Source organism: Vicia villosa, linkage group LG3, assembly GCF_029867415.1.
Source record: "Vicia villosa cultivar HV-30 ecotype Madison, WI linkage group LG3, Vvil1.0, whole genome shotgun sequence".
Lineage (NCBI taxonomy): Eukaryota > Viridiplantae > Streptophyta > Magnoliopsida > Fabales > Fabaceae > Vicia > Vicia villosa.
This window is the reverse complement of record NC_081182.1, coordinates 122,956,608-122,981,415: the sequence shown is the minus strand read 5'-3', so window position 1 is coordinate 122,981,415 and position 24,808 is coordinate 122,956,608. Positions and strand designations below refer to the sequence as shown.

At 30.7% G+C, this 24,808-nt stretch overlaps 1 non-coding gene across 1 annotated transcript; it reads left to right on the top strand.

The window, feature by feature from the left end:
• The first annotated feature begins 6,832 nt into the window (after nucleotides 1–6,832).
• LOC131593732 (small nucleolar RNA R71) lies at nucleotides 6,833–6,939 on the top strand. Its single transcript, XR_009281114.1, has one exon. It is a non-coding gene; the product is annotated as a small nucleolar RNA R71 (small nucleolar RNA).
• The last annotated feature ends 17,869 nt before the right edge of the window (nucleotides 6,940–24,808 follow it).

The window sequence follows — 24,808 nt, the reverse complement described above, 5'->3', positions numbered from 1 at the left end:
TTCAGCAAAACAGTCCTGCATTTGTGATGATTTTTGAATTCTTTCTTTTGATCATCAGTCATTTCGCTTCTTGTGAGCCTTACACCAGTAGTTTTAACAGGATGTTTGTAACCATCCAACAGAAGATCCCATAGATCAGCATCCAGACCAAGAAAGTAACTTTCCAGTTTATCTTTCCAATATTCAAAGTTTTCACCATCGAATACTGGTGGTCTAGTGTAACCATTGTTACCATTGTATTGCTCAGCAGAGCCAGATGTAGATGCAGATGTATTTGTTGGAATTTCACTAGCCATCTTTTACTGAAGCGTTTTTCTCTTCCTGAATCTTTTCTAAACACGGTTAAGTGCTTGCACCTTAGAACCGGCGCTCTGATGCCAATTGAAGGATAGAAAAACACTTAGAAAGGGGGGGTTTGAATAAGTGTAGTTTCAAAAACTTGTAAGATAAAAATAATTTGCACAAGTATTTTTATCTTGGTTCGTTGTTAACTAAACTACTCCAGTCCACCCTATACAAGGTGATTTACCTCAACTGAGGATTTAATCCACTAATCACACGAGATTACAATGGTTTTCCACTTAGACAACTTCTAAGTCTTCTAGAGTCTTCTGATCACAACTTGATCACTCTAGGAACAACTGCTTAGAGACCTTTTAAGACTTCTCTAGAGTATACTGATCACAACCCGATCACTCTAGTCCTTTACAATTTAATGTAAACAAATTCCAAGAGTATTACAATTGCTTCTTAAAAAGCGATAATCACAAACTGTGATATTTCTCTTACAGATTTAAGCTTAGACTCACTAAAGTATTACAACAGTAATGTAGTGAGGTTGAAGATGAAGTTTGATAGCTTTTGAAGTGAACAGCAAGATAGTATCAGAGATAGTTCAGAATTCGTTCAAAGTGCGTCCAAAATTCGTAACCTTGCTTCTCATCAGAACTTCATATTTATAGGCGTTTTGAGAAGATGACCGTTGGGAGCATTTAATGCTTTGCGTATTTCGTACAGCATTGCATTTAATGTTTCACTCTTTTGTCAACTACCTCGAGCCTTGCGTTTGCTGTGACTACTGACGTTGCAGTTAATAGCTTCTAACGTTCCTTTTGTCAGTCAGCGTAGCTTGCCATCTAGTACTTGATTCTGATTTGTTCTTTATAAATACTACGTTGAATATCATCAGAGTACAAACAGCTTGGTGCAGAGCATCTTCTGATCTTCTGATCTTAATATGCTTCTGAGCATGATTCCATGACTTCAGTGCTTCTGCTTCTGAACTCAAGTTCTTCTGATGCTTCTAATAGACCATGTTCTGATTCTGCTTGACCATCTTCTGATGTCTTGCCAGACCATGTGCTGAAGTTGCATACTGAACCTTCTGAGTCAAAGCTTCTTAGCGCTGATTTGTGCATACTCTTTATATATTTCCTGAAAAGGAAATTGCATAGGATTAGAGTACCACATTATCTTGAGCAAAATTCATATACATTGTTATCATCAAAACTAAGATTATTGATCAGAACAATTCTTGTTCTAACAATAGGGATCTCTAGGATTTCAGGGTTTTCGAGTGGTTCGATTTTTGTTTCTCTGACGCATTCGTCAGTGATGTCCATGAAACAACAGGTGTCGTTAATTGCGGGTGCTTTTAAGAAGTGGGATAGAATAAATTCAATCTTCTCTTCTCCTACTTCGAAGGTTAGTTTTCCTCGTTTAACGTCTATGATTGCACCAGCAGTTGCTAAGAATGGTCTTCCTAATATGATTGGGATGTTAGAATCTTCTTGGATATCCATGATGATGAAATCAGTTGGGATGTAGAATTGACCTACTCGCACAGGGATATTTTCCAACAATCCTACAGGGTATTTAACTGAACGGTCAGCCAGTTGAAGAGGCATTCTTGTGGATTTAAGCTCACCTAGTTTTAGTTTCTTACAGGTTGAAAGAGGCATCAAACTAACACTAGCTCCTCAATCGCATAAGGCTTTATCTATAACATTTCTTCCTATTACACAAGGTATGGAAAAACTACCAGGATCTTTTAGTTTGGGAGGCACGTTATTTTGAATGATAGCGCTACATTCTGCGGTAAGCGTTACGGTTTCGTTATCCTCGAGTTTCTTTTTGTTTGAAAGAATTTCTTTTAGGAATTTAGCATACGAAGGCATCTGAGTTATAGCTTCTGTGAAAGGTATGGTTATGTTTAATTGTTTCAGAAGTTCTACAAACCTTTTAAATTACGCTTCAGTTTTAGATTTAGCTAATCTCTGAGGGTACGAAATAGGTGGCTTATAAGGTGGTGGTGGCACATAAGGTTTCTCTTTTTCAGATTCCACTTCGGTGTTATTTTCATTTATTTTAGCAGTTTGATCATCAGTTGATGTCTTTTTGGTTTCCTTTGACTCTTGTTGTGACATGGGTGCGTTTTGAGTTCTAGGATCAATAGGTCCATCGTAGTTTGTTCCACTTGGCAGTGTAATCACATTCGCATGTCCTTTAGGATTAGGTTGAGGTTGAGCAGGAAATGTGCTAGCAGGGGCAGCAGTGGGTGCTTGTTGTTGAGCTACTTATGAGATTTGCGTTTCTAGCATCTTGTTATGTGTAGCTAAAGCATCTACTTTGTTTGCTAATTGTTTCAGTTGCTCACTATTATGAATGTTTTGATTTAGGAAGTCTTTGTTGGTTTGTTGTTGGGAAGCTATGAAGTTTTCCATCATGATTTCTAGATTCGACTTCCTAGGGGCATTTGGAGCAGCTACATGCGCCTTTTGATAGCCAGGCGGGACAGCAGTTGCTTGTCCAGGTGCGTACAACGCATTGTTGTTCTTATATGAAACGTTTGGATGGTTCTTCCATCCAGGGTTGTACGTGTTTGAGTAAGGGTTTCCCTGAGCGTAGTTCACTTGATTAGATGGAATACCAGTCAGAAGTTGACATTCAGAACGACATGTCCAGTTAATCCACATATCTCGCAGTTAGGTGCTACAACAGCTGCGGTGGCTGAAGGAGTGATGGTTAGATTCTCGATCTTTTGAGTTAAAGCGTCTACTTTGGCGTTAACGCGGTTGTCATACCCGAAAATTTGCCCACACTTTTCAAAAATTCAAAACTATTTCAAAAATTGGGTTTTATAAAAATCTTGGGTTCATTTACATTGACATCCTGAATTTTATAAATATTCGATTTAAAGTCTATTTTAAAATATAGTAGTTTACTCTTAAATTGCTTATATTCTAATAAATAGAAAATGCTGACCGATGCTTCATACACTTTCAATGAGCTTTTTATTTCAAATAAATAACATAGCTCAGTTGGTTAGGAAGTAAGGCTTGTAGACAAAATGTTATGGGTTCAATTCCCACTTGGTGCATTTCTATGTTTTTTTAACTATTTTTTTATCTTATTTAGGATTGGTCTTGACATAATTTCACTCTATAAATATAGAGCTCTTCCCACCCTCTTTTTTTTCATCAACAATTCACACAATTTCTAACTTTCTCTCATTCATCATTCTATAAACGATTTTCAACTTTCACTTTCACACTTTGTTTTTCAAAAAGCTCTTTATTTTCTTTTGGCCAATGATGACACCTGAGGCCTCCCTTAATTATTTTATAATGTTTTTTGGCCGATGATTTTTATATGAGGCCCCATTTATTCTTTCGTTTTTTTTTTAATTTTAAATTATTTGTTTGCAACCATATGATGTCAATTCTGATGGTTGTTGTTTCTTTTTAAAAAGGGGGTTAATATTTTTACGTCAACAATATTGATAATCTTGTCACGTTTTATAGTTCTCTTTTTTTTTTCATTAAAAATTATATAAACGTTTTTTACATAAAAATTACTTTTTCTTTTTTTCTAGCCATGATCTTGCCCCATTTAGATAAACTCATAATCCAATAACACTTTCTAACCCTCCCCTTTGTTTTTTCGTTTTTTTTTTGTTACAGTATCATGAATTTCTTATTAACATCACGTGTGAAAATTACTCATCATCCAACCTGCAAATTTCCAATGCAAGCCTGTTAACTCATTCTAATTACAGATTCAAATTTCCATAATTAATTTCATCATCATTTAACTTACCAATCTTTTTTTTTTAGAACAACAACATGGCCGATTCAATGAACCATTCTAACAGATAATCAAGAAGTTTAAACAAATCATGAAACCACTAACATCTGAATTGAACTGATACAATATGATTTGTTATGTGTTTTGAATACAGGGAGAAATCAAAGAAAAAGCTCTCCGATCTGAACAATACAACTTCACGCAGCAACTTCACAGGACCGAATCAAAAGTGCAATATCGAAGCTGCTTCAAAAATTTGCAGATCTAACAACACATAACCAGAATTAAATCATTCACAAATACACACAACAAATACAACACAGAGTTTTAAACAAAATTTCATTACATGTCTCATTTCTCACTAATCTCGATTGCTTGTTCCTAATATCATGGTTTTGCCGCAGGAAATGATGTCCGAAAGTAAGCCAAACGTCATCTCGAAATTGCCTACACCGCGCCGACACACCAACCACGTTTCACGTCCACTCGCAACTGCCTCAGTCGGAATCGAATCCGCATCGGCAACAACATTCAACACAACAACAATTTCGCAAGCTTCAGCAACGCGTCCAAGACCGCAAACTCAACCCCGACCAAGCCGAATCGCAAATCACTTCGGTTGAACAATTCGGTAACCCTCCATTATCTTCTTATGCTATGTTACGACCCGTGTTTCCCTTACTAAATCCTGATGCTATTGATTGTTAATAGTTTGTGTCAGTTGAATTGTTAATAGTTTGTGTCAGTTGAATGTGTTGATTTAGAGTATAGATTTCTTTGCTGGTCGAAGCTATGAGAACAAAAGAAGATAGTAAGAGAAAGGGGTAATATAAAGAAGAGATTGTGGTTTGTTTTTTTGCGGAAACAAAAAAGACGGAACAAGAGAGAGGGTAGCGATTTGAGGGAGAGAAAGATTTTCTTCTTCTTCTTCTGTTTGAATGTAGCGTGAAAAAGATAACAGAGAGTGGAGAGGCGTTTGGCCTCTTTACTGTGTTGGTTAGGGTTTAAAACCCATCTTTCTTGTGATAAGAGATGACCGGATCCGGGTCACACTAACCCGACCCGGTCCGGCTCACTTCCTTTTTTTTTTTTTTTAAAATAAATTAAATCAGCTTTATCATATTGGGCCTTATCCCTCCATTTCAGTTACCACCCCCATTTTGTTTTTCTCTTGTCCAAAATTTTCATTTATTTTTGCTATTTTTATTTCATATTTTATTTTAAAATTGTTAGTTTAGTTTTGTGTTTAATTCATGAACAATATTAAAGATACAAAAATATAAATTAGGATTAGATTTTATTTTATACAAAAAATTATATTTTTGTCTTAAGGTTTTGTTTAAATTTTAATCTCTCTTAGAATTTAATGTTTAGATATCTTAGTTAATTTTCTTGATTAGTTCTATTGATATTTTTCAGTGCTATTTCCGCATCCATTATTTTGTGCATCAGTATATTTATATTGCTAACAATTTCTTATCTATTTTTTTTTTGTGAGGTATTAATACTTTGAGACATTGAACTATCTCTCATGGACATTTACAAGTTTTTATTGATTTGCCATTTTATTATTCTAATTGTATATGGGTTGTAATAGTTTTAATTAGGTTTTACTTTCCGCACTTCCTTTTATTGTTGGGTTATGTATTCCCCTCCCCGAAGCCCTGTAATAGCTAGGATTTTTATGTTTCCGCTTTTTTTTCCTGCAATACTTATCTGCGTGTGATAGTAAATTAGGGTGTGAAAAGACATAAATCTCAATCGTAGATCACTAACTAAAAGATAAAATATTCGAATCTAGCACACTCGCACTCACTCACCTCTAGGGTACGCCCCTCTCGGTTGCCTTACGAATAAAGGTCGTGTCCCTCGAATAATAGAGGTACCAAAAGCAAATGTCCCTCGATTCTAAAAATCATCAAAGATCATGGTCCCTCAATGACCCACGATGTTGCATATGAGTACATGATCTTGTCCCTCGATTGCTGCCTACGAAAAAGAGATGATTTGTCCCTTCGAATTTGCTAAAGGTACCTCTACAGTGTTGCCTTCAACGACCATAGATGACCCTTCGATGTCCCGCACGTCCAATAAAAAGGAACTACCTACCCATAAATGGTATGGTTAGTCCTAGGAAATTTAAAAAGCATAGAAAAGACAAAGTATAGGGTAGTGCTCCTAGTTTGCTTACTCAAAACAAAGAAATTGTTTTTTTTCACATCTCTTTCAAAAACAAAGGCTACGCTTTTAAGCTAAAGTCTTTTTCTCTTCAAAAATCTATTTTCCAAACCAACAATAAACAAACATGAGCTAAGCAAACTAAGAGCCCACAGAGAACTGTGGATGAAAAGGGTGCTTACACCTTCCCTTTTCATAACTTACCCCCCGAGCCCGTTTCTTCTAAAAAAGGTCTTTTCCTGTTCTTTTTACCTTTAAAATTGGACAAAATAAAAGTCGGTGGCGACTCTTGCTCACCGCAACATTGTTTGCGAAATAATAAAGTCAGTTCACCGTATTACAGCGGTCTATACCACTTAATTCGTACATTCCTCCTTTGGTTTGGGTTTTCTCTAGAGCAGCTCGTTCTCCTCCACATTGATAATGGTTTTGTGCCATGTTTTCTATGAGGTTGTATGCTTCATCATGGGGTTTGTCCATTAGAGCTCTGCCAGCAGCGGCATCTATAGTCATTTTAGTGTTATAAAGTAGACCACCATATAAAGTATGGATGATCATCAATGGTTCGAGTCCATGATGAGGGCATAGTCTTAACATGTCCTTATATCGTTCCCAAGCTTCGAAGAGTGATTCGTTATCTTTTTGGGTAAATCCGTTGATTTGACCTCTTAGAATAGCAGTTTTTCTAGGCGGGAAATATCTAGCTAAGAATACTCTCTTCAATTTGTCCCAGGTAGTTATGGAATTAGAAGGCAGCGATTGAAGCCACGCTCTAGCTCTATCTCTCAAGGAGAAGGAAGAGGCATAATCGAATAGCTTCGGAACTAACGTTGTTAACTTTGACAGTGTCGGCATATTGCACGAACACAGATAAATGGAGATTAGGATCGTCTGCAGGGCTTCCAGAGAATTGGTTTTGTTGGACAGCTTATACCAATGAAGGTTTCAGCTCGTGAAGGAGCGGCATAGTCTCTAAGAGGTCGAAGAGCATCCATCTCTAACTTCAGGGTAATTTGATTGATTTGATCAATAAAGATCAATTCCTGAGAAATTGGAAATGGTGCTACTTCGGGAAGGTGACAGGCTCGACGTCTTACGTTAACAAAATGTTCGATCTCGTTAATTCGTTGTATTAGTTCCCCTCCTTGTGAACGAATACTTGGCATACAATCGTTCAAAGAGAAAGGAAATGATTGCCCTAGTCTCTACAGTGTAACAGTGAGTTACGACATCGACTTAAATAGTCCCCGGCAACGGCGCCAAAAACTTGATTGCGACTTTACGTGTCCATTAGTCGGAAGACTGCAAGTGCACAGTCGTGTCGTGTAGTTTTAAAAGATATCGAATCCACAGGGACTATAAATCGGTCTACCATTATATAAAGTTACTATGCAAAGCTAAGGCTAATGATATTTGAATTGTGTTATAAGGAGAAACTAAAATAATACTAGATCTAGATATAATATTAATGCGCGGATATCGGTATGTAGTTCGTCTAACTTAGGTGATCCGAAGTTCCATTGGCCAGGTTCTTTATTAAATTAAAAATCTTTATTAATTCTGTTGTTTAAAAGTCCTCCTCTCAAACTCTCGCTCTGTTGATTTAGACTACCATCCTAACTCGTAATGTACGCTCTCGCCATCCCATTAGATTTAGAAAAGCTTTTTGAAAATAACATAGTTAATAAAATGCTCGTTTTTTGGAGTCGTTATCTACTTAAATCTCCTAGTCTCAAACTCTCGCTCTATTGACTCGGCTCATGCTAGTATTCCCTAACGTACGCTTTCGCCATCCCGCGTTGGGTTTAAAAATACTTTTTGAAAGTAAATAATTTCTAATTAGTTTTAATACGCTTTCGCCATCCTTAAAGCTAATGCCTTATGTCTACTATCCAGTTAAAGATCTCAAACTCTCGCTCTATTGATTTTAACCTTTGTCGGCCTTAAAACCTCAAACTCTCGCTCTGTTGATTTTAAGACTCTATTAATTAAATTAGACATAAAACCAAAAACAAGTGATAGTTAATAAAATATAATTAAGCCAACTTATTTCAAATCCCACGGTTAACTTACTTTACATACCGATATCTTAATTAGTTAGCCAGACATATTGATACAGTTAAACATGCATAAATTTGTTCGGTTTATAGTAAAAGGCATATTAAAGGGCATACAATATATCATGCAAATAAATAATATAAAGGCAGTAAATAATAAACCTAAATGAAATAAATCTGAATCTTGAAGTACTCGAACCTCCGCCACCGGTTGGCTGGATCATTCTTCAAATATTATTGGGTGTAAAATTAAAGGCAAGGAAAATAAAAACTAAATCTAACGTAAGGTTAGATCTACAAAAGGTTCACAACAATCTCCGGTGTAGAAATTGTTGTGAGAAAAAGAAGCAGTGAAATAAAATGCAGAAAACAAATTAATGCTTGGAAAATAAATTTGGCAGCACTTCGTTAGCAAAAATTCGGACCCCGAAGACTGAAGTATCAGCCTCCTTTTATAGCTGAGGGTCTGCAATTTCGTTCCTTGAAAATAGCAACTTTTTGACTTGGAATTGGGAGACGCACGTCTCCACTTTTTCAAGAGACTTTGGCAACAGACTTGAGACGTGCGTCTCAAGTGGAGAACTTTTAGGGACGGTTGGAGACAGACGTCTCCTCTACGTGACGTGGCATGGACGTGGAAAATTCTTCTTCTTCAATGTGGGCCACGCGCTGAAGTGGTCATGTCCAGCTCCTTTGTGGGCTGGGCTTCCATCTTTGGACAATTGGGTTTTCTTTGCACCCCTTTATTTGTTTAGCACCTCTCTTTTATAAATATGGATGCTTTTTGCTTCAATTCTTCTTTTCACGAATAGTCTTAATACGAACGCAATACCTGAAACATCGCAAATACCCGCATAATATCATAATAAAACAATATAATTAAATGAAAATGCTAATAATATCTATGGATTTTAAGCTAAATATATCATATAAATTCGTGTTATCAACCTGCTTGAAGAGAAGAATAGAAGATCAAAACAAGAAGCAACACTAAATAAGAATTGTTGTTCTTAATTTGCTTGAAGAGAAGAATAGAAGATCAAAACAAGAAGCAACACTGAATAAGAACTGTTGTTCTTAATCTGCTTGAAGAGAAGAATAGAAGATCAAAACAAGAAGCAATGCTGAATAAGAACTATTGTTCTTAATCTGCTTGAAGAGAAGAATAGAAGATCAAAATAAGAAGCAACACTAAATAAGAACTGTTGTTTTTAATCTGCCTGAAAAGAAGAAAAGAAGACCAAAACAAGAAGCAACTCTGAATAAGAGCTGTTGTTCTTAATCTGCTTGAAAAGAAGAATAGAAGATTAAAACAAGAAGCAACTCTGAATAAGAACTGTTGTTCTTAATATGCTTAAAGGAAAGAATAAAAGATGCAGACAAGAAGACTCAAACAATTATTCACTTGAAAGAAATTACTTGTCATGGTATCAAACAGTTTGTATTTAGAACATCAACTTATTTAAGAAGCGTTGTATGAAATCCAATTCAATTGGTAATGATTCCTTGAGCGACCATGTAAAGGTCAGAAGCTTGAAAAGACAATGATGTGTTTGAACAAGATTTGTTCTGATCAATATTCTATGTTTTGATGATAACATTATATATGAACTTTGTATAAGACAATGTGGTACTCTAATCCTTTGCATTTTCCATTTCAGGAAATACATAAAGAGTATGCACAAATCAGCGCTTAGAAGCACTGACTCAGAAGGTTCTGGATGGCTACATCAGAACATGCTCTAGAAGGACATCAGAAGATGGTCAAGCAGAATCAGAACATGAACTATGAAGCATCAGAAGAACATGAAGTCAGAAGCAGAAGCACTGAAGTTCTTATGGTATCACGCTCAAGCTCTTCAAAGTCAGAAGACAAGAAGATGCTCTGCACCAAGCTGCTGACTCTGATATTCAAACGTTGTTATTCACAAAAATGAGTCCAGAAGCAAGTACAAGATGACAGGCTATTAAGTCTAATCTCTGACTGACAAAAGGAACGTTAGAAGCTACAAAAGGCAAAGTCAGTAAAAGCAGCAAAAGCATGGCTCGAGGTAGTTGACAAAAGTGTGAAACATTAAATGCAAAGCAGTACTATTCACGTAAAGCATTAAATGCAACCCAACGGTCATCTTCTCTCAAACGCCTATATATAGAAGTTTTGATCAGAAGCAGCAATAGATAACACTTGTGCAAAATACCTAAACGCTGTCAAAATCAAAGCTCACGAACTTCATCTTCAACCTCACAAACTCTTGTAATATCTTAGTGAGTGTTTAAGCTTAGAACTTAAGAGAAATATCACTGTTGTGATTATAGCTTTATAAGAAGCAATCTTACTCTTGTAAATATTATTTTACATTGTTTGTAAAAGGTTCCTAGAGTGATCAAGTTGTGATCAGTAGACTCTAGAAGACTTAGAAGTTTTCTAAGTGGTGATTTTCTAGAGTGATCAAGTTGTGATATGTATACTCTAGAAGACTTAGAAGTTTTCTAAGTGGATAACCATTGTAATCAGTTGGATTAGTGGATTAAATCCTCAGTTGAGGTAAATCACTCTAAGGGGGTGGACTGGAGTAGTTTCGTTAACAACGAACCAGGATAAAAATAATTGTGTTCATTGTTTTTATCTTACAAGTTTTTAAAGTCACACTTATTCAAACCCCCCTTTCTAAGTGTTTTTCTATCCTTCAATTGGCATTAGAGCGCCGGTTCTAGGTGCAAGCACTTAACCGTGTTAGATAAAAGATTCAGGGAGAAAAACACAAAGTCAATATGATTGAAACAGCTACATTTACTCCTACACCTGAACAAAACAACAATGGTAATGAAAGCAACAATTTTAATGGCTATAATAGACCACCAGTTTTTGATGGTGAAAACTTTGAGTACTGGAAAGATAGACTCGAAAGTTACTTTCTTTGTCAAGATGGTGACTTATGGGATCTAGTGCTGGATGGTTACACACATCCTGTTAATGCTCAAGGTGTCAAGACAAGCCATGATTGATGCTCAGAAGAAAGGCTTCAAGAATCATCACAAGTCTAGAACAATATTGCTAAATGCTATCTCTCATGCTGAATATGAGAAGATAACAAACAGAGAAACTGCTCATGATATCTTTGAATCCTTAAAGATGACTCATGAGGGTAATGCTCAATTTAAGGAGACAAAGACCTTAGCTTTAATCCAGAAGTATGAAGCCTTCAAGATGGAGGATACGAAAACATTGAAGCAATGTTCTCAAGATTTCAAACTCTGACTACTGGATTAAGAGTGCTAGATAAAGGCTACACCAAGGCAGATCACGTCAAGAAGATCATCAGAAGCTTGCCCAGAAGATGGGGCCCAATGGTGACTGCATTCAAGATTGCTAAGAATCTGAATGAAGTATCTCTTGAAGAGCTGATTAGTGCCTTAAGAAGTCATGAAATAGAGCTAGATGCAAATGAACCTCAGAAGAAAGGTAAGTCAATTGCATTAAAATCTAACAATAAAAAATGCACTAACGCTTTTCAGGCTGAAGAAGAACAGGAAAAGCACATGGCCATAAATAGTGCTAGGCGAGATATGTAGGTGTCATACCCCAATTTTTCCCCAGACATTTAATTATTTATCCGACATTTAATCCTGTCATTCATATGAGCATGTCGTGTTTTAGTTTAATGCATTATGCATATTTTAAAAAAATTGACTTTTACAAAAGTCAACAAAAATAACTGTCATTTGTATCCTAGCATTTTGCGCATGTTTGCGCTTTTATTCAAGTTAAACCTTTTATCCGAATTCTTCGCTTATAGACAAAAAAAAAAGTGTGTTTTAATTTTTTTAGTTTAAGAACCATCTTTCTGGCTGTCCTTTTAACCATATTCTCATCAAGTTCAGCCGCCACTACTTCAACATCCGACCTGCAGCTATAATAAATGCACTCAAATGCCCAACAACACCTTCTCCGTTACAGTTTCGATATCAGTTCTGTTTCGGGGTTGTTTATTTTGTTTTCTTTCAGGTTTATGTTGGTGCTAAGTTTTGGTTCTAATGTCGTGGTGTTTACCCTCCTTGTGAAATCATGCGGTTGTTACATGGTGATTCAAGATTCAAAGTCATGCTGATAACGATTCAGATTTGAAGCTCTCAAGGTCAACAACAATTACACTGTCGGTACATTATTTGTCATTTAATTCCTTTTAGTTTGTATTGTATTTTAATGTGTGATTCATGTTAATAGATGTGGTGTGATAGTTTTTGTATGTTTACATGAACCATGTTTTATTAAGTTTGTGTGGATGTTTGTTGTATTTAAAAAAATTATTAAGTTTATGTGAAAGTTTGTTGTCTTTAAAAAATAAAGAAGTAAGTTCAGAGTTTGAGAAATCGAAAATGGAGGTAGAGAGAAAGATTAGACATGGCCCATTAAAGAAAATTAAAGCATAGAAAGTTTGGTTTTCTGTAAAAGTATGTATATGGTTTGTGACGTCTTCCCCGGTTCTTCCTTTCTAACGTGAAAGCAATAGGTATATTTCTAATTGTTATCTCTTTTTTTTTTTCTTTAGCTTTATGCATTTAATTTTGTTTTTTTATACATTATTATAACTATATTAGTTTCTAAGTAAAACAAAACAAAAAAGATTAGTTAGTTTTACTTAAAATTAGTTAGAGATAAGATTTTGTTTTCTTCAAAGTATTTTCGATGTAAGTAAATTTTTTTTTTCTAATAAGAAAACACCAAAAATTCCTTAAATAATTAAATCAAGTTTGTCGATAATGGAAAAGCATTTAGGCGATGGTCGTTAAGCTTTTGTTTGAATGCTTAGATTCCCTTAAAGACTCTTTAAAATTTGATTTGACTCACCTTTTTTTTTCACAGTTCTTTTGACAATCGAATCAAGTGTAGTTTATAATGGGTGAATCAAGAGGGGTTTGTACGTACTTGTGCAAGTTTCTCTAAAGCATTTAGGCGATGACCGTTAAGCCTTTGTTTGAATGCTTAGATTCCATTAAAGACTCATTCAAACTCGATTTATCTCACTCCTACAAAAACTCTAAAAACAATCTCAACTCATTGAATCATTCCTTTCATCGCCCAAGTGCGAATATTTTCATAACTAATCTTGGTCAATACCAAGTTCCTTTTTTTAATCAAAATTGTTTTTTTTTACAATCGAATCAAGTGTAGTCTATAATGGAGGAATTAAGAGGAGTTTGTACGTACTTGTACAAGTTGCTCTAAAGCATTTAGGCGATGGCCGTTAAGCTTTTGTTTGAATGCTTAGATTCCGTTAAAGACTTCTCAAAATTCAAGTCGTTTCAATCTCTTTCATTGTCCAAGAGGGGTTTGTACGTACTTGTACAAGTTGCTCTTTCAAGCATTTAGGCGATGGCCGTTAAGCCTTTGTTTGAATGCTTGTATCCCATTAAAAAATTCATCAAGCTCAATTTAGCAAATGCTCTTTCAAGTATTTTAGGCGATGACCGTTAAGCCATTGTTTGAATGCTTGAATTCCACTTTTTCATAAAAACACTTTCAATTCAAACTCATCTTTCTTTGCCCAAGTGCAAATCTCGCCCAAGTGTGAACCACTTTCAAAAACCCGTCTTCCCGCCCAAGTGCGATTAGACCCATCAAAATCCATCAACAAATTCGTAGTTCTTTAGAACTACAATCGCTCTGATTCTTCCATTGAAGATATGTAGGCACAAGACTCAAATGTCTTGGCGAGCACACTAAATAAAAAAACCTAATTTCGTAGACCCGAACTATGATTGCTCAGACTTTCCCATTGCACGAGAGAATACGTAGGTACAAGATACAAATGTCTTGACGAGCACAATAATAAAAAAAAAGCATATTTTGTTCTTTCTTTATTTCTCTTAACTTAATAAAGAATGCAAGTAGATATTTAGCTAGCAATCGATCACAAGATTAACTAAATGGGTCCCATCGAGTACGATGGAGGTAAGGGGTGCTAATACCTTCCCCTTGCTTAACCGACTCCCGAACCCGTCTTATTTTTTATTCGTGGGTTTTATCATTATTTTCCCTTTCCCTTTGGAATAAACAAAATTTGGTGGCGACTCTGTATTTCGAATGTGCAAACGTTCGAGTATTTTTGGCCGGTTGCTACAGTAGGCAAAGAACCTTTAAAGAGTGTGTGTATAGTAACGCCGGTCTGATCACATGAGATAACAGTCCAAAGCATAGCTACCTAACGTTTCGATTAGGCTTTGCATTGTCTTTACTAAGGTTAATTTCAAATCGAAAAATATCTAACTGTATAAACAATCTTTTACTTTCTATTTTTTGGAATTGGTCTTGTCATTATTAGAACAAGTGGGGGATTGTTGTAATTATTACAATAGTTATCCCAAAATGACAAGAGAAGTGAATTCGAAAAATGGCAACACTTCACGAAGTGTTGTAGAATGAAACCATGCAACTCTTGAAATGTGTTGTTGTAGGTCAATCATTGTGACTTTTGGTAAAAGAGATTGTTTCACCAAGGGTCGCTACCTTGTGAAACAATACCAACGTGGCCTAGAAATAATTTATTCCGAATTCAGAAAATCACAACACAAAATTCAAAAATTATCTATAATCAATTCCAAACACTCTTCGCTACATTCGAATTTTCATCCGTCTTGTGAAACTCGAGAAAGCTGAATTATCTTGGTTATTCCTGCGTAGAAACTCTAAGACAATTTGAGAGTGCTTGAAATACTATAAAGAAAATGATATATTCATTTTTTAATATATATATATATATATATATATATATATATATATATATATATATATATATATATATATATATATATATATATATATATATATATATATATATATATATATATATATATATATATATATAAACTCTCATTTATTGTCTTTTTGAAAAGAAAAAAAAAACTCTCTTCTATGCCTTAAAAAGCACCCTTTCTTACATATAAAAGAAAAATATAAAAACTCTCCAAAAGTGTATAGATTAATCGTGTGAGCCAATTTACATATTTATTACTTTTTCTTTTTTATTATTAACCAGTAAGAAATTTGTGCTCCCGCACGAATAATTTATTTATGATATTGTGTAAATAACTTAAAAAATATAATATTTGAGATTCTTCAAATAATAATCATGTAATAATACAATAAAAACAAAAATTTTGATATAGTATAAAATATATTAAAAAACACATATAAGTTTAAATTGAGATATTTAATTGTAAAATGGACAATTATCACAAACTTCAATTGTATTAAATAATATAAAATGAAAAGAAAAAAATGGGCCAATGAGATGGAGAGAAAAAAAAAGAAGGAAAACTTTGATATTTGAAAATTAAGTTTCTGCTTTTCAAATAAAAGTCATTGTTGATTAAAATAAAATATGCATTGCGTTGATAGTGACCTGTAAGATTAAATATTTTATTATTGTATTTATGTGCTAATTTTATGTGTAATATCCATTAATCATCTAAGAGAGTTATCAAACAATTGTGTTAATGTGTTAAATATTTAAAAATATCAAAATAATTTAAGATATTTGTTAACTTTTTAAACAAAATGTATAAATCAATGTTTTGTAAATCGAGCACACTCTCAGGACCCAAGTGTTTCACCGCTAGATCACACACACGCACTGATTATTTCATTGTAAGTCTAAAAGAAAAAACTAAAATATATTTCATTGTAGTATTGCTTAATCTTGTTTAATAAAAGTAAAATATAACTTGAATTTAACCATCTACATTTTTACACATTAAATGAGAGAAAAAAAACCTCCGTAGCACACATCACACTAACTATATTCTTAATTTAAACTTGAAATTCACAATAATATAAGTAAATTTTCTTAATTTGGTTAAAGTCAAGCAAATTTTCTATCATTTTTAAGTAGATTCCATCATGCATCACTTCCTCTCCTCCTCATTTTCGTGCTTTTAAGTTCTAACCACCACGTTATAGTCTATTTGCACTTTTAGAAAGAAAATATATAAAATATAGTAATCATTATATAGATTAAAAATATAAAATTTACTTTAATGGTTGTAATTAATTTTATAACTAATAACTACTCTGTTTTTTTATTATAATTCGTTTTGTGAAAAAAATTATATTTAAATATAAATCGTTTTACAATTTTAATAAATAAATAATAATAATTTTTACTATATTCTTAAATATTTATTATCTTCTCTCCTTTCAATTATGTAAATTTATCTTTCACATGTTATTAATGAAAGATAATTTTATAAAAAACTTCATGATTTCTTATTTTTATATAATAATTATTATTTCTTAATTTGTATAAAAAGTCTAAAACAATTTATAATATAAAACGGAAGTAGTAACTCAAATAATTAATTTACAAATAATTTAATAACTCTACTCTTCTACTCGTAGTAACAAGTTTTAGTTTATTTTGAAGAAAAATAAAAATATGGGGAGAGTAACTCTTTCCTTTCATTTAGAAAATTTGGAGGAAAAAATATTTTTTATTATAGATATTATTAAAATAATAAATAATTAAATAATTAAATAAACGATTAATTACTATGTAATGTCACTACTGAAGAAAATTTTACACGGTTAATTAATCGTCATCACCTATCATAACATCTAACGTTTATTATTAACTGAGAATTTCAATTAAATTCATTAAACAAATAAATATCTACACTCAAGTTCACTCTGTTTCAAATATAATTTAATTGTGATATCAATATTTAGAAATTTTGGTTGGATGGATTTATCGATTGATTTGTTTTTTAACCGTTCTACTTTTTGTTTGTGTTATTGAGTTTTAGATTTAAAGAACAAGAGAAAGAGGGGTAATAGTAAGATGTCGTCGTCGTTTCCTCTTAGTGATGATTGAAGAAGATTATTACATATGATTTCTTTGGATATTGTGCTAGCTCCAACTAAAATGGAATTCAACTTGGTAGAAAACTTATATATTTATTTTTCATTTATCATTCTTAATTTCTTTGTACTATCCAATATTATAACATTTCGATTTTAAACATAATAGATATCGCACTTTTACACAATTTTTTAATTAAAATACGGATGATTGAATCTCTCTTGGTTTAAATGATTTAATATTTATTGATATTTTTATTTATAGGTATAAACATTAGTATCATAATCTCTCATAATATATATATATATATATATATATATATATATATATATATATATATATATATATATATATATATATATATATATATATATATATATATATATATATATATATATATATATATATATATATATATATATATATATATATATATAATACCCAAAAAAAATTATAAAATTTTTCTTTTTATATCATTCTCAATTTCTTTTTATTATCTAAGGTATATTTATTTTAGGGTTTAAAATTATATTTTTTAAAATATGCCTATGAGAATCCAATATTTTTATGTTTGATACAAATTTCAAAATTTATCTTAGATATATTTATTCTAAGATTTAAAAAGTAGAAATATAGCGTTCACATCGAAATTAAGTTCAACCAATTACAATTTTAACTACCACATACATTCCTTAGTGAAAAGTTTAAAATTAAAAGAATGTTTAATTATCAACACTACATTATTTGATCACCATATCTACGTCCACAAACTACATGTATATATAGTCCTACTATCACAAATTAAAATTACACTTTTTTTACTTTTACTTATTGTTGACAAAGAATTATGTCAAACCTCCGTTTGTTATATATTTCTCTAGGTATTATACTACCTCATCTCCTAATTTCTCTACTATTTTATATTATAGAAAGCAATAAATAGAAAAATATCAAATTCACAGGTACTCTTCAATGCAATAAACATTTTTTTCATACATATTTTTCTATATAAATGATTAAACTACAAAACACACGATGTTTAAATGGACATGAACAAAAATAAAATTACATTTTGACAAATTTCATTAATAAAAAATAACATTTATGAATATTTGTGTTTGTTGTTGTCATGTTTTTTTCTCTATTATAGTAAAACAAAATTTATTAAATTTGACATCAAAAATAAAAATATTTTTGTAATAATTTTCAATATTATTTTTGTTAATTCATTTTTAATTAACATATTTTAACAAAATTTAACACTAATTTTTTTGTGTAATAACCTTCGATTGTCCCACTATTAGCTATTTTTACACTATTTTTTATACATATTGCTAATTTTTCCTCTTTTATATTTACTTTTAAGTATGAATTATTATTATTATTATCATCATTTTCAAGATTAATGTAAGATTCTCTTAAAAATTATGTCATAATTAATTTGACTAATTTATGTATAGACTTCTAGATATTTTATGATTATAAATAAATTTAATTTTTTAATTAATGATTATATTATATGAAAAATTATTTAAACATATAATTAATTATTATTAAAATTATTATAATTTTATATTAAGATCAATTATTTTCCGTGCATCGCACGGGTCAAAATACTAGTAAATAATCAATTTACAAATAATTTAATAACTTTACTCTTCGACTCGTAGTAACAAGTTTTAGTTTTTTTTTAAAGAAAAATATAAATATGGGGAGCGTAACTCTTTCCTTTCATTTAGAAAATTTGGAAGAAAAAATATTTTTTTTATTATAGGTATTATTAAAATAATAAAAAAAATTCATTAAATAAGCGATTAATTACTATGCACGGTCAGTGAAGAAAGTTTTACACTGTCAATTAATCGCCATCACCTACCATAACATCTAACATCTATTATTAACTGACGATGTAAAATCTTTTTACACTATCAATGCATTTCAATTAAATTCATTAAACAAATAAATATCTACACTCAAGTTCACTTTGTTCCATATATATATATATATATATATATATATATATATATATATATATATATATATATATATATATATATATATATATATATATATATATATATCAAGTAGAATGTTTTTTAAATAAGAGATAAGAGAATTAAATCTTGACCATTGAATATGATAAAGAGAAATGCTAGTTTTACACCCAAACTTACACTTACACCTTATATTATACCATAAATCAATACTTTTCATTTTTTTAATATTTTTTTCTCCTACATTAAAATTTGTGCAAAGCTGAATTCATTCTATTTCTATGGTGTAAATTGGATAGGTGTAGAAATTTGGTGTAAGTATAGCACAACTCTATAATAAATGATCTTGAAGAAGTGACATTCAAGCAATGACAATAAATATTCATGAAAACCAAATACCAAATCTAATGGCTAATCCTCTTATTTAAAAAGTTCTCCTACTTAATACATCATATATATATATATATATATATATATATATATATATATATATATATATATATATATATATATATATATATATATATATATATATATATATATATATATATATATATATATATATATATATATATATATAGGAGGAGTGATATTAGTATTCTCAGAGTAAGTGTAGAAGAGTTACTCCAAATCTAAACCATTAATTTTTATTAATCTAACAGTTTTAATTAATTTTTTATATAGAAAAATATTTGCAAAAATAATCAAATTAATAAAAATTAATTGTTAAGATTTAAAGTAACTCTCTACACTCACTCTCCAAATTTATTTTCCCTTCAAAACCAAATTCGTCTCCGTTCTAATTTAGTCAATCACAACAAATCTCAATCCAATACTGCTTAATCGAAGAAATAGCATCTTATTGAAGAACCACCGCCGATTAGATTGTCGTCTATAGCCACACCTTCTATCCTTTGCTCTCTAAGTTTTGTTACAGTTTAAAGCATTTACGTTATATGTTTTTTTGGCACCTCTTCTTCATCTTCTACCGTTATTTTTGCTCTTCCATGTTCATTTATACATGATTCTGCATTGATTTTTTATCATTTTTTGAAACAATGGATGGATTTTTGTTAGATATATCTTAATCCTCAGTCTTTAGCTTGAGATGATTCTTCAATATGATTCTTTGATTAACTAGGTATATTCTTTGATGAAGTTCTTCGATATGATTCTTTGAGATGATTTGATTTTTTATTAACTTCAGTTTATTATTCCCTTCGTTTTATAATGAATTTCATTTTAGTAAATAAATTTTTTAATAACTTATTAAACTCCAAAGTATTAACTTTAAAAAAATCTTATTATACCAACTAAGTTAGTATGTATTAGAACCTTCTAAAATACACTTATTTATCTTCAAATAGAAATTTCTGATCAATATTAAATTAAAGGGTTAAGTATGTTTTCCGTCCCTATAAATATCTCAAAATTTTATTTTTAGTCCTATTCAAAAATAATATATTTTGGTTCCCACAAAATTACTATGCGCGTAATTTTAGTCTCTACTGTTAAACCAATGTGTATTTTTTTAATGATTATTTTACAGACATGTTTAGAACGTTATAAAAAGCTCCTTGAAAAAAAAGAAACTCAAAATTTGATTTTTGAGTTGAGATTTTTTAGTTCTTCTCATTTTAAAAAATTCTATAATTTGGTAAAGAAATATTTTATATTATTTTAAACACGTATGAAAAAAATTATTCAAAAATTTAAAATTTGAAGGGTTATTAAATAGTTTTTAAAATTTTAAAAAATATGAGGGACTAAAACTGTATGCATAAAAATTTTATAGAGACTAAAATATGTCACTTTTTTAATTTGAGATATTTATAAGGACAAAAAATATACTTAACCCTAAATTAAAATAATATTAATTTAAAAAATAAATGAAGTATTAAAAATTGAACATAAGTTAATATTTGTCACAATTGTTATAGATATGTAATGCCTTAATTTTTTTTTCCATAAATTAATCTCAGCGTTTATTTTGTGTCGTTAACTTAAATAATATTAATTAGTTCTTCAACTCTCCAAAGTATATCATGTTAGTCATTTTTATCTAATTAGCGATAAAAAAATTTAAATCAATCGCAAAACTCGTCTTTAATTAGACTAAAAACACTAACAAAATATATTTTGAAGACTTAAGAGATTAACATAAACCGTATTTAAATTAAAGAACCAAAATAATCTCAAAATTTATATAAAAAATATATTAAACCTTATATAATTTTTATGTTTTGTTAATATTTATTATATTTTATTATATTTTGGCGGTCATCCTAAATTTGTTGGTCTGGTTCCGACACTGTAGAAGACCAATTAAGATCTCACAAAGGAGGAATATTTAAATATAATATGGGTTAGATCTTACTATGTTTATATTTATAACAATTAAAAATTAATTCTCAAATGATATGCATGACTTCAAAACTCATATTTAATATATGAAAAATGAATTCTCGTGATATATCAAATTAAAGTGGTTGTAAAAAACAAAAAATATGATCATATAGATACAACTTATTCTCAAATGAAATATCTGATTTCTTGAATCATATTTAATCCATGATGAATGATGGAGAATGAATTTTAATGTAACCTTAAATTAAAGTAGGAGCTTGTGTAATGGTATTGATCTAAGTAGTTGAGCACAAATATCTTGTGAATATCTCACCAAGAGAGTCAATTTATCAAGGAAAAATCAGGCTGAATATTGAGGCTTAAACCCCCAAGAAATAAGGGAGATTAAGAACCCACGTCAATTTCACATAATCATTGCCACCCACCATGGGGCATACTAAATAATACACAAACCTCAAAGTTTAATTATCAATATGGTTACCATAAGCTAGACTCCACTAAAATTATCTCAAGGAAAACCAAACCATTAGAATTACAATTGAGGATCCAAGCATAGTAATTCACCATCTCAGAAGTGTGTTGATGGATACATAAGTCCTACCAATCATCATTTTCAATCACTAAAGAGGAACCATGTGGAAGGATCAAAGAGACGTGATACACTTCAACCCAAACATCACAATTGCAATGAGAATATACTAAAGAATGTCATTGACGTGATGGAAGCATGTGTCAAGCATCTCAAAGTTAATGTAGAAATGATTGAGATGAAACAATATCATTAGAACAACTAGCCACTTAAGGAAAATAACTACGAAAATATCACCATCTTATATGTAAGAAGTGAGGAATATTTGGAGAGGTTAGAAAAAAAAGCAATATCAAAGTAGTTTCTACTTTAATCACAAACTGGAGCGTGGAAATAAATGGCAGATGGTCCGATAGCGGAAACCATAATAGGTGGCCTAGGGATCTTAAACGAGGCTCTGATACCATGTTAAGAAATATGGTTGGGCCTAACTCAACCCTACAACACTGGCTTGTAGGGTGAGGATTGCCCCCACTTATAAACACATGTTTAGTCCCTATATTGTCCGATGTGGGACTCTTAACAACGAGTCTCTCAAGCTTCAAGTGAAATGTTTTTCCATGCATCCTGAAGAGAGTTTCCCGCCACCTATGGTTCTAACATATTCTAAATAAGTTCATTAAGACATTGAACTCAACATACCGCATCAAACTTAGTCAAAAGCAGGAAAAATGCTTTGGTTCATACTTGAATTACTTCAATTATGATGCATCTAAGACCATGAAACCTAACATAGTTTTGGCTTTGCATGCACTAGTCGATGTACTTCAAAGGAAATATCGGAGCTCTGAATGAAGGCAGGAAAAACATGATAGGTGGATAAAAGGTTTCAACCTAAAAAGATTAACATATTCTCTCGAGGACTTGCTGAAAGTTGACCGTCCAACAGTGTCAAAAAATGGCTTTTTTCCAATTCATATTGGAAGCCTAATATCAAATTTGGAGTCAAAAAGAAAAAAAGTGTTAGGAGAGAAACAATTATTATTACCAAAATGTATAATCATTTGATCTATGTAATTGTAATGGCACTCTTTTATACAATAATAATCTAAAATTATATAATTCTTCTTGTGTGTATTGCTTTTATATCTTGAGCAAAATGTGAAATGAAAAAGCATTTAGACAATGATAGGTGTAAGAAGACAAACGGATGAAGAGGGGTATATGTAGATGTTGTTCAGATTTCAGGATGTGTTTAGATTTTTTGGATACAGATACGTGTATAATATGCAGAGCCCATTTGTTTTAGAAAATTGTTTTATGTGAATAATGATGGCTTTTTACTTTTAAAAAGGTTAAAAAGCAATGTATGTTTTACTTTTAAAATAATGATGATTTTTTATTTTTTTAAATAATATTACAGTTTTTAAAATAGTTTTTCATAAATTAAAGTTTACTTTTAACATCATATAACATAAATATACATTATTAAAATTAAAATATAATTAGTATCACAAGTTTTTTAAAAAGGTATATTTCAAAAATAATTTTGACTTGATACCTTTTTGATCCCGTACCTATGTCTCGGGGTCCATTTTGGTCTTCTTTCTTTTAAAAGTTCCAAGTTTGTCCTGTACATTGTCTATTAGAATCAAAGTGGTCATTTCTGTGAAATATTAGCTAACGCGTTACTATAAATGATGTGAAAGCTAACATTGATTGGTGGAATATCTAGTCATCACATTCTTCTTCCTTGTTGCCAAATCATGTATAAATGAACATGGAAGAGCAAAAATAACTTATTAAACTCCAAAGTATTAAATTTAAAAAAATCTTATTAAACCAACTAATTTAGTATGTATTAGAACCTTCTAAAATTCAGTTATTTATCTTTAAATAGAAATTTTTGCTACTATTAAATTAAAGGGTTAAGCATGTTTTCCGTCCCTATAAATATCTCAAAATTTTTTAATAATATATTTTGGTCCCCACAAAATTATTATGCGCGTAATTTTAGTCTCTACTGTTAAATCAATGTGTATTTTTGAATGATTATTTTACAGACATGTTTAGAACGTTATAAAAAGTTCCTTGAAAAAAAAGAAACTCAAAATTTGATTTTTAAGTTGAGATTTGCATTACTTTTATCATTATCTTTTGAAATTTAAAAAATTCATATTTAGTTCTTCTCATTTTAAAAAATTATATAATTTGGTACAGAAATATTTTATATTATTTTAAACACGTATGAAAAAAATTATTCAAAAATTTAAAATTTGAAGGGTTATTAAATAGTTTTTAAAATTTTAAAAAATAGGAGAGACTAAAACTGTATGCATAAAAATTTTATAGAGACTAAAATATGTCACTTTTTTAATTTGAGATATTTATAAGGACAAAAAATATACTTAACCCTAAATTAAAATAATATTAACTTAAAAAATAAATGAAGTATTTAAAATTGAACATTAGTTAATATTTGTCACAATTGTTATAGATATGTAATGCCTTAATTTTTTTTCCATAAATTAATCCTAGCGTTTATTTTATGTCGTTAACTTAAATAATATTAATTAGTTCTTCAACTCTCCAAAGTATATCATGTTAGTCATTTTTATCTAATTAGCGATAAAAAAATTTAAATCAATCGCTAAACTCGTATTTAATTAGACTAAAAACACTAATAAAATATATTTTGAAGACTTTAGAGATTAACATAAACCGTATTTAAATTAAAGA